Consider the following 7,614-nt stretch of genomic DNA (forward strand, 5'->3'; position numbering starts at 1 on the left):
ATTACAAGTTCAAAGCCAGCCTCAGCAAAAACAAAGTGCTAAGCAACTCAGTGAGACCCTGTCTCTAAATAAAATACAAAATAGGGCTGGGGATGGGGCTCAGTGGTTGAGTGCCCCTGAGTTCAATCCCCAGTGCCCAAAGAAAAAGATGCTGGATCTGCACATGTGTGAGTATTTGAGGCTCTTTGAGTCAGCCTAGATGTCTAGCCATGTGTGCGATTGCCTACATGTGTCTGTCGACAAGTGGCACTTTGTCTGTGGATGTGTATTTCTTCATATAAATATGCATCTTTCTCTGGGTATACCTACAACTGTGTATGTGGAGGACTATGAGCATGTGAAATCATCCCACCAGTGTCTAGGTGACGGAGTGGGTGGCCATACCAGTACCTGCACCTGCTGACTTGGAGTTGTGTGCGTGCTCAGGTGTGTATATGGTGTGTATAACTTAGACCATTTTCTGTGTGATGGGACATGCTTTTCGAGGTCTCTTTGTGCCTGTGCATCTGGAGAAGACTCTGAACCACACCTTTCTGGGTCTAGGGGTATCTGTGATGGCTTGCCTAGGCACAGCACGTGTGTGTGTTTGCACACGCACTTAGGTCTGGGTACACCTGAGCCTCTGAGGGTGCCTGGAACACATGGACATCCATGTACACTTTGGACCCCATCTCAGTCTCCACCTGTGAGTCTCAGCAATCTCCAACATTCCCTGCAGCCTTATGACCCGCCCTCCCTGCTGTGGAATCAGGACCCTTCAGTGTGAGCATCCCTGCACACCCTGCCAAATGCACTAATCCCCCTGGGGAAGTGATTACCAACAACCATACACAGCCGGAGTTGCTTAATCACTCTTAAGAAATTTCTTTATAATCTGAGTAAATTACTTTAATTACTTGCAACTACCAATTAGTGTTTGAAGGTTTCCCTTCCAGAGAAACAAGCCTCCCCCTCTGGACGTGCAGTCTCCTCCTCCTCTTCCCAGAGGAGGGCTGCTCACCTGGCCAGCCCTCCTACCAGGCGCCAGACTGCCCCTTCTTCTGCCCACAAGGCCCCAGGCACAGTGGCTAGGTCCCTGGCTTGGCTTCAGGAGGGCTCAGTTTCTCACTGGTGCTCCAAGGCCTCCTCGCCAACTGCAGGCCCTGCTCATGAAGGGGAGGCTAAAGAGTCTGGTGGTTAGGACACCAGTGGCGAGGACAGTCTAGCCCTCTGAGCTCACCCCCAAGGGCCTGGCTCAGTCCTGGTCGTCTTCTTCTTCTCCTCCTTCTCCTTCTCCTTCTCCTCCTCCTCCTTCTCCTCCTCCTCCTTCTCCTCCTCCTCCTCCCCCTCCCCCTCCCCCTCCTCCTCCTCCTCCCCCTCCCCCTCCCCCTCCTCCTCCTCCTCCTTCTCCTTCTTTTGACACTACAGATTGAACCCAGGGGCACTTAAACAGCGAACCACATCCCCAGCCCTTTTTTTATATTTTATTTAGAGACAGGGTCTCGCTGAGATACCCAGTGCCTCACTGAGATGCTCAGTGCCTCACTAAGTTGCTGAGGCTGGCTTTGAACATACAATCCTCCTGCCTCAGCCTCCCAAGCCACTGGGATTACAGGCATGTGCCTTAGGTCCTGGTCTTGTTCCAGGATCTACCATCTTTGTCCAGAATGTCCCCTCTCTGGGACTCCTTCCTCCCCAGCCATCAGAGAAAATGGCTGCTGCCTCTGAGCTCTTGCCCAGATGGGCCCAAGTTGGTGTAGGCATGTGAAGGCCAAGCATCCCTCCCAGTCAGGATGCTGCCAGCTTCTGTGGAATTCTAGAAGATGTGCTGATCCTACCCAGAATCGCCCAGAGAAAAGGCAGCATGCTGAATGGAGGAAGAACACTGGCTGGGGTTAGAGTCCCAGTGTTAGAACACTGGCTGAGAATCAAACCCAGTGCCTCACACAACTTATCTAAACTGTACAATCTTGGGCAAGTTACTTCCTCACTCTAAGCTTTCCCTATCTGTAAAATGAGAAAGATGATACTGATTTCATAATTTGGTGTGAAGATTAAAGCCCCACCCCCATGGCATAGTGCCAAGTACAAAAGAAACATAGAATACATGCTAATAATTCCCAATGTGTTAGGGGCTGGGAACACAGACAAACAGGTCCCTGTTACTGCCTACAGGAAGTTTCTAGTCTTATAAAGGAGATAGAATATGGGGAGAAATAACTAGAACAAAAGGAGAATGGTGGTGTTTTCCCTCACAGGGAAATAATCACTAAGTGTTTTCCAGAAAAACAATAGTAAGAAAGGGGCGCTGAGACTATAGCTCAGTGGCAGAGTGCTTACCTAGCATGGGTGAGGCACTGGGTTTGATCCCCAGCCCCACATAAAAAAAAAAATAAAGACATACTGTCCATCAACAACTACAAAAAAAATTAAAAATAATGTAGGGTTATTGAAGGAGTCTGTCTCTTTTTTCTTTCTTTTTTAAAAAAATTTTTTCTTAATTGTTAATAGACCTTTATTTTATTTATTTATATGCAGTGCTGAGAATCAAACCCAGTGCCTCACACATGCCAGGCAAGTGCGCTACCGCTGAGCCCCAGCCCCAGCCCTTCTTTCTTTCTTTTTTTTTAGGGGGTGAGAGATGGTACTGAGGATTTAACTCAGGCCCACTTCACCATTCAGCCCCAACCATTTTTATTTGCTTTTATTTTGAGACAGGCTCTCACTAAGTTGCTTAGAGCCTTTCCAAATTGCTGAAGTTTGCCTCTAACTTGCAATCCTCCTGCCTCAGCCTCCCGAGTTGCTCGGATTACAGGCATGCGCCACACACCTGGCAGGAGGCTGTTTCATCTGGCATTCAATACACCACGTAATTCCCGTTGGTCCCTCTCTGGGTTCAGTTGAGACCTGGACACCTGGGAGGAAGCATCTTTGTGTGGCATAGCCATATAGGAAGTTCCAACCCCCCACCATGACTGCACTGGCCCATCGGGATGCCTTCATGGGTGTGCACGTGTGTGCCTGTCTGTGGCCACATATGCACACAATGTCTAAATCAATATGTTGTGTGTGTGCACATGTACAGGAGAAACTGGGGATAAGAAAAAGAACAGGTGAAAATGAGGTAAGAAACGAAAGTACTAGAAGGCTGGAGGTGGAGCTTACTGGTAGAGGGCTTGCCTAGTGTATGCCAGGCTCTGGGTTCCACCCCCAGCACTTGCACCAAAAAAAAAAAAAAAAAAAAAGAAGATACGAGGGAGCAAGGCTGCCATGTCCCCTCTGCCAGCTCTTTTCTCCCTCTTCACAGCGTTTGGTAGCAGCCCCTCCTTATAGAGCTCCAGGGCCCAGCTAGCCAGCCATGGCTCCCTTCAGCCCCTCTCTTCCATGCAGGTCTCCTACCTCTGAGACAGCTCTGTGATACTCCTGATTCCTTCCTGCCTTTATCTGGACACACAGTTCCCAGGGCATTTGCTCCTCCCCTGTCCAATTAGGTTGGTCCCACAGTTCTGACACCTAGGTTGTATTAATATCTCTGGGTTTTTTTCTGTTTTTTTTTGTGGCACTTGGGATTGAACCCAGGGCCTTGTGTATGCGAGGCAAGCACTCTACCAACTGAGCTAGATCCCCAGCCTCAATATCTCTGTTGTAAAGATGGGGAAACCGAGGCACAGAAAAATGATGTTACTTATCCCCCACAAACTGTGTTTGAAGATAAGTTCTTCAATCCCTAGTCTCTCAGTAGGGCGTGGCCTCTGGGGTTCCCACCAGGCCTGGGAGGGGCAGGAGGGGGTTGAAAGGAAAGGCTGCTTCTTTGTCTGGGAGCTTGCAGCCACTTGGGTCCCAGCTCCACACCCTTTTTCTAGACCTCAGTTTCGCCAGCCCTCCTTTTCCACGCCCCACAGAGCCACGGGAATCAGCAGCCTCCTGGGCAGGCAGTAGGGCTGTGAGGGTTAATTAACTGTTTCCCAAAAAGCTTTGAAGATGAAGGCTCCTGGGTGTGTGTGTGTGGGGGGGCTGGCTTGCAGGCAGGCAGAGCCGCCAATGAGTTGGGGCGCCAGGTTGTTATTAAGGAAAAATCCCTAGCTTCTGGCCTCCACTCCACCCACCCCCTGCCAGGTGCTGCCAATGGGCTGTGCACTTTGCAAGCTCTCTGGACTCCATGCCCTACCATGCCTGGACGTGCTCTTTGCAAGTGTGCAGCCCTAGTGAAGCCCCTGTCCTCCAGTGTGCAAATGGGGAAAGAGAGAAGGGGACTCAGGCTGTAGGCAAGGCAGGTCCCAGGGCCACATGGAGTGGCGGGTGGAAGCATTACCCAAACATCCTGCCTGTGAGCCTGTCCCAGCTCGATCTGGGGAGTGAGACTACTGGCTCTGGCCTTGGCTCAACCATGCAAGACTCTTCTACCATGGGCCTGATCCAGAGGGCCAGAAGGATGGCTATTGATTCAGTGTCCTGTGTCATCAGAAGGCCAGAATTGGGCTCTGAAGTGTTTTTCCCCTAGGAAAATCAGGTAGAAAATAAATCTCCTACCTGAAAGCTAGACCCTGTCCTCTAAGAAAGTGTGATCTAGTTGGAAGGATAGAGTTATAATAAGATCAAACATAACCATTCGACCTAGCAGTCCCCTTCTGGCTAACTGCCCTACAGAAGTACTAACTTCCATGCAGGACACTGTACACAATCTAAAGGGCCATCATGCCAGGCTTGGTGGCACGTGCCTGTAATCCCAGTGACTCAGGAAGCTGAGGCAGGAGGATCCTATGTTCAAAGCCAGCCTCAGCAACTTAGCAAGGCCCTAAGCAACTTAGTGAAACCCTGTATCTAAATTAAAAAATAAAAGGGGGCTGGGGATGTTGCTAGGTGGCTGAGCAGCCCTGGGTTCAATCCCTGGTTGAAAAAAAAAAATGGCGAACCCAGAGGAACAGAGGGCATGGGTAGTAGCTGCACAGGGCCTGGCTGGGAGACAGTGCTGAGCACCTCTTCCATGTCCTTCATCCTGGCCTCAGCCCTGAAGCACACACCTTAGTGCCTCCATATGCAGATGAGAGACTGGAGACTCAGAGACAGAATGACTTGCCCAGTGTCATCATCTACCAAAAGTCTAAATCTGCACTTGAACTGAGAATTCAGACTGTGCCCACAGGATCCCCACCCATAGTGCAGGAGAAGCTGGCTGTCTGAGCAGCCCCTCAGGGTCCCTACTTCCTCTTCCTTCTCCCGCCTCTAGAACGCAACCCTCAGCAAATCTCAGAGCTCAATTTAGAAAGGGTACATGCGCCTTTGGTGCCAGCTGGCCTGTGGGCAGAGGCAGGGTTAGCCATGGTCACATTCCCTGGAGGCTCTCCCACCAGCATCCTGCAAGGCTGGCTGGGATCCCTTGGCTGTGGGCAGAGCCTTGGAGAGAGCGTCATCCTGGAGGAAAAAGAGCAGGGACTCCCATGTTTCCTTTTCTCTGCTGCCTCCTACCCCTGTGGCAGGACAGTGTGAGACTGCCTGGAAAGCAGGGGGAGGGGAAGAAAGAACAATACAGAAGGTGCCTCAGGGTACCCAAGAGATGAGCTGGTATCCCTCAGGCTGCAGAGTGGGCTCTCGGTGTCTCTTACTATCTACCCCTGCTCTTAGCAAACTGTCCTATCAGCCATTTGGGGTGGCCATCCTAGCCTACTTGTCCCCTCAAACTTCAGGGCACAACAATCAAGACACAAGCCCTTTCCAGGCCCTCCATGGACTCCTGGCTTCTCACTCCCACTGGGTGGGTTGCCCCTCTGATGGACTAGGCAGGACTAGAATATGCTGGGTGCCCTCCCACCCTGGTCCTAGGGATTGAACCCAGGAGCACTTTATCACTGATGGATACCCCCAGGCCTTAAAAAATATTTTTTGAGACAGAGCCTCACTAAGTTGTCCAGGCAGCCCTCCAATGTGTGATCCCCCTGTCTCAGCCTCCACATTTGCTGAGATTACAAGCATGCACCACCACTCCCAGCTTTGAGGTCTATGCTCCTTCTCTAGTCATGGCTCAGAGTTCTCTGGACTCTCACTTGGAAATCCTTAACCCCTTAGCCAATTGGCCATGTGACAAAAGAAATAATCACAGCCTAGAAAAAGCTCTGTCCCACTGTTGCTTGACTGAGGCACCACAGACAGTGCCAAGAGGACACCCACCTGGATACTGGAGAGACCTGCAGAGGCTGAGTCCCAACCCTGCCTGAATTCACTGAGACTTGCTTCCTATTATAACCTCTACGTCACAGGGTTGCTGGAGGCTCAAATGAGTCAATGGATATAAACAAACTTTGTAACAAGAATAATTTATTGGGTGCTCACTATGTACCAGGCACTATTCTGAGCACTTTATAGTATTAACTCATTTAAGTCTCACAGCAACACTGTGACCTGGGGACCTGCCCTATGGCAATTTTACAGAGGACCTGGGGCAGAGAGAGACTACCTAACTGGCCCTAAGTCACAGAGCTTATAAGTGGCCGAACTAGGATTTAAACCCAGGCCGCCTGATTCCAGAACCTTCCCGGTTAACCATTATGCTATACTATAAAAGACTGCACATGCCTCAGTATTATTTTTTAATAACTGCCTCTCACTGAGGCCGACGGTGGTTGGAACTCTTCAGAAAAGGGAGAGCAAATGAGGCTTTGGAGCGGGAAAACCAAGTGCCTTGAGTTTTGAATCGCTCTGCAGAGGTCAGCTCCCTCCTGCCCTAGCCAAGGGCCTGAAGCCCCTTCCCCAATCACCACCTTGGATTTGGGGGAGCATCGGGCGGCTCCCATCTGCTCTGGCTGCTGGGGCAGGTTGCTGGGGCAGGTTGGTGGGGCAGGAGCAGCAGGCGAGCCACTAATCAGAAGCAGCGGGCCTTCCCAGGCTGCGCCCCGACGGCTTGGCGGGCTCCTAGGCTGAGGCGGGCGGCGAGCGCCTGCTGAAAGGCCCCTGCTCCACCCCGGAGCTACCGGCGGCGGGCGGCGGGCGGCGGGCAGCGGCGGCGGCGCGATGATGGAGAGCCCGAGAAGCCCCTCCCCAGGGGCCCGCGGCCCGCCGCTCTGCTTTGATAGCCCGGTCTGGGCGGCAAGTCCGCAGTCCAGCGGCTCCCCCGGTGCGGCACATTCTTCCTGGCCAAGAAGGAACGCAGTGAGCTAACGGGATCCAGATGTGTGACTCGGCTGGGCTTGAACCCCAAATACCCCAAATACCAGCCAGGCCACTGGGAGACCCAGGGGTGCACAGGAAGGAGGCTGGGACTCCCGGCCTCCTCAAGGACCTGGACTCCAGTCTCAAGTCCCTCTAGTTGTGCTCCAGGGGGCAGGGTGCAGGGCTCAGGCCTCTGTTCTGTTTCAATTCTGGGTTTCATGCCAATCTTCAGCCTGCTGGGCTCACCAGCTGCCTTCCTTTGGGAGTTGGGGAGCCTGGTGGGTAGCTCTGATGCTCATGGTAGAGGTGGTGTGTGCCTGTGGGAGTCAGAAGCCCCCTATACTGGCACTGCCAAACAGGATTCTGCCCCCTCTCCTGAGTACCCAGCCTAAGCTGGCCTTTTATGCCCAGGGTGCAGGCTTTTGGTCAGCCATGAAGCCCAGGGATCACAAGACCTAAACGTCAACTTAAGCTCCACTGTGTCCTACTGGC

The sequence above is a fragment of the Ictidomys tridecemlineatus genome, chromosome X (genome assembly GCF_052094955.1).
Source record: "Ictidomys tridecemlineatus isolate mIctTri1 chromosome X, mIctTri1.hap1, whole genome shotgun sequence".
In the NCBI taxonomy this organism is placed as follows: Eukaryota; Metazoa; Chordata; class Mammalia; order Rodentia; family Sciuridae; genus Ictidomys; species Ictidomys tridecemlineatus.